The sequence below is a fragment of the Vombatus ursinus genome, unplaced genomic scaffold, assembly GCF_900497805.2.
Source record: "Vombatus ursinus unplaced genomic scaffold, bare-nosed wombat genome assembly UNPS02010548.1, whole genome shotgun sequence".
In the NCBI taxonomy this organism is placed as follows: Eukaryota; Metazoa; Chordata; class Mammalia; order Diprotodontia; family Vombatidae; genus Vombatus; species Vombatus ursinus.
This window is the reverse complement of record NW_020950326.1, coordinates 16,235,642-16,239,877: the sequence shown is the minus strand read 5'-3', so window position 1 is coordinate 16,239,877 and position 4,236 is coordinate 16,235,642.

Genomic DNA, 4,236 nt, shown 5'->3' with positions numbered 1-4,236 from the left:
GGCCTTCCAACTACATGTCATCATCTGGAAAATGGACATTTTCCCATCCACTTAGTTTTTCTTGTATGAATTGTTAGGCTTTCACAAAGTTCTATTCCAGGGTCTCACTGTGGTATGGAAGAGAACCTGGGATCAGAAAAATTATGCCAAAGCAAAAGGACCAGCAGAGTCTTCCATTCTGGAAAACCTTTGAGTATAGTCCCAAGGATTAAATAAGTCTGTTGTCTAATGCCTATGATGAGTATAGAGTGTAATACTCAGTAGGCTATCCTTTTGGTGATATAGGCTTGTTTGAGTATTTTTGAAATGACAACCACTTCTGTAATTAGAAATAAAAGGAAAAAAATTCAAATGGCCCTCAGTCCTATTTGGCTCCCTTCCTCAGTGATGGTGATGGAGTGGTGGCATAGGGTGGTAAGAATCCATAACAACTGTCATAACCTAACCATACGATCTTTATCCAGTGACAAACTAATATGTTTAGAAGAGCTGGGCCACTTCACTGTTGATACTTTAATGATTAACAAAACTACAAGACAAAGAGAAGTTGAAACTATACAAAAAGAATGCTTCTAAAGCTCTCCTTGGATGAGCAAACAAAGGAATTGGTAGTTGGCTTCAACATGAACCCCAAGAAAACAAAAAAAAATAATTTCATGAAGTGCCCAGTCATGTCATTTTTATTGTTCATTATTAGCATAAGTAAAAACACCATCATAGAGATAAGTGCAACTTACCTGCCAATATCTGTTATAGAAAAAGAAACTGTGAAAGGCACTTTACACAAGCATACACCTGCATATGTAGTGACTTCAAAATGAAGATGGGGATAGCAAAGATAGAAAAAAACAAAGGGCTGGAAAATATGGTTCAGCTTTGAGAAACAAGGCTTACAGAAGCCAGAAGCTTTCTGCTCATAGGTTATAAATACTTTTTTTCCAGAGGAGAATCAGGTACTAAACAGACTATGTGCTACACATAGCACCCCACAGGATATAATTAAAAAAGAAGAAACTAAATGACTTGTAATTAATGTGGGAATAATGCAAAAGCTGCCCATATTGTATGGCTGGATCATTTACTAGTTCGAATAAAAATATGAAGACACTGCCTACACCTGCAATAGCTACCACTTGATCTATTCAAATAAATCATCATGAAAAATAGGAAATGGAAAAAAGACAAATATATTACTTTGTTCATTACCATTTTCTGTAAAAGTTTAGCAGGTGAAAAGGCAGGTAGGTTTTTCCTTACTACATGAAAAAGTTTTATTATCACTTTGTAAATAGGACTGGGACACTAAAAAGTTGAATGACTGTTAGGACCCATTATTTTTCAGAAAGCTGTACAGCTTTCCCTTTATACACAGTGCTTCTTATTGTTAGCACTCCATTTACTCGTCCTACTCTAGCACCCCTGAGTTACTCACAGTAAAGGGCCTTAAAGTCACATCTGCCTATTTCCTTGATAATTTTGTCTTAAGCATCACTTATAAACTCTAAAATCAACAACCTCTTAACCTTGCTTTATTTCTGAGCTCTTTTGTGTCTATTTTTTGATCGTTCAAAGCATGATTTTCTTTTAATTTGGTGTTGAGCAGAATCCAGTTTCAGCACCATCATTTTAAAGCCTCCTGGCACTCTGAACAGTGATAACCTGGGAGCAATACTAACTCCCCTTATCATTGTGCTATTTAATGACTGCAGTACTGCCTTGGGAGCAATAAACTATGTCTCTTTCTCAGACGGCAAATACTTCCTTTCCTGCTTTAAGACTTTTTTTCTATTGGAAAGACCTTCAGTATTTCAAATTTATTCTGATTACTTTGTTAGGACCTGGCCTTTTGCCCACACACAGAAAAACTGGCTTCTGGATTGTTGCCTCACACACTTTTGGCCATGGTCCAGAAGGATCATCCAATAGTTTGTCATGCAAAGACAAAGAAGGTTAGAAGACTGCTTATGTGGCCTTAACAAATGATGGGGTCAGCAAGCCTGTCACAAAAATACAGTACACTTGTAGAAACAGCTTTCTAGAAATTATACTCTCTTCTGCAAAAGAATTGTTTGGAAGAGAACAGAAGAAATCATAGACAAGAAGGGCAGCTATAAAAATAATATGTTGAATTATTATAGAGGCTAAAAAGAAAAGTAAGGTGTATTCAGTTTCATGTACACCCCTTTCTGCCCTAATGTATGTAGGTAAGTACTCGTTTTATCTAATATTTGTTAAGATTAAAAAGGGGGAGAGGATTTTTTTAAGTATTAAGAAAAAAATTAGCTGATTTTCCTTTCTGACCTCAGCAATTAAGAGGTTATACTAAACCCTCTTGGTTGCTTCTTTTGCCCTTTTCCTTAATATAATTGCTTAAAATCTACTCTAATGATTTTTCTTCATTCATTATAGAAGAGACTGACTCTTTGCATTGTGTATTCTAGAGCAGAAGTATTTTGTTGGAAAGCTTTACTATTACATATGATTTGCATTTTTTTTACTAGACACTTGTTCTTGGTCTTAGAAGACAAACATTTTCATTATTTCTTCGTAAAGCAGTAAGAATGCCAAAATGCAAATCGAGAGCATCCTCTAAAGCCCTGATACATGTATAGGGAATCGTTCTTCTCATAGTTTTATGAATGCAATTCTAGGCTCCAAAAATGTGGCCTCCCTTTGCTTCTAGATCCCCTAAAAACTGCCTTCCCCAAACTCTTGCACTATATTTTCCCCTCATAATAGCAAACTCTTATTTCCTTTTCCTAAATTTACCTTAAAATACGTCACACACAGTCAAATGAACTGACCTGTACTGAAGTCCCTTTTAGGAGAATTAGCAGGGAAGTGAGTGAAGTATTATTTAGTCAGCTCAATTCCTGTGCTCCAGAAAATCGATTTATTCCTCTTCTGACCAATAAAAACAACTGCTCCCGTTTGCATTGTGGTTTTCTGAAAGTAAAGTGTTTTCCTAATTCTGTAAGACAGACAACAATACTTATACTGCCCATCCTGCAAATGAGAGTTAACTGACTCGCCCAAGGTCACACTCAGCTAGTAGGGAGTAGCCTAGTTACCCCCGACCAGAGACGACTTTTGCACCACCCCCAGGCCACGCCCCTGCTGCCAAATTTAAGGGCACAGTGAACAAGGCAGAGCTGGTAAAGAGACGCAGAGATGGGCCCCCAGCTCACGGTGGGAGCAGACTCCGGGGGGTCTGAAGGGTTCAGGGTTCCAGAACCTGACGTGAACACTGCCTGCGTGACCTTGGGTAAGTCACTTACGGATACCTGGTCACTGCTCCCCCGCTTTGTGAAAAAGGACGGTGGGGTGAGGTCCGCTCGCTGCCGCATCCCGGGGATGGATGTGCAACGCACGTGTTGGAGCCGGGCTGAGGACCAACCTACTCAGAAAGGCAAACCCGGCGTCCGTCCTTGGACTCAGCTGAGACAGCTTACTCTACCTCCGGCCAGCCCTTCGCTCCTGGGATGCCTCGTCGGCCGCCTCGGCTTCGCGGGTCTGGGGCTCGGGAGACACAAGCACGGGCTGCAAGGCAGGACAATGAACCCACTTCCCACCGCACTGCCCGCGGGCTCACACTACAACTCCCGGGATGTAACTCTCATGGACCAAACTACAAAGGCCGACATGCGCTGCGCCGTACTCGCCACTTTGAATGTCGGGAGCTGTAGTCCACACTCTCCACCTTCCGGTGAGCAATTAAACCCCTCCCACTGGTATCTTCCGGGGTCGGTGTTGGGGTGGAGCCTTAATTCCAAAGTAAAACCGTCGCCTTGGCGGGGGAGCAATCGAATAACAACCTCCAACTCCCCGTGTTCACCACGGACCAATAAGGTGGGCCAACTCTAGTCATGTGACTCATACCGGAGTAGCGCTTTTGTAGCAATAATTCCTTCGCGCGAGAAGCTGTCTCTTCTCTATGGTTTCTCCTGGTTGTAGGAGGGTGGATGGGCCTCTGGAGGACTCCGTACATTCTTCCTCCATTACCTCACTGTCTCCGGAAGGTTGCCGGGATATCGGAGGACCCAGTTCCTACCTCGGTTCAGTCCTCCAGCCGCCCAGGGAATCCCTCCAGCAGCTCCTCCTTGCCGCCGCCGCCGTCGTCGCCGCCTCCACCTCCGCCTCCTCCTCCTTCTCCTCCCCCCTTCCTCCTCCTTTTCCTCTGGCTTGGCCCGGCCCGACACACTTCACTCCGACTGGTGGGCCCGCTTCTCTGGGGAG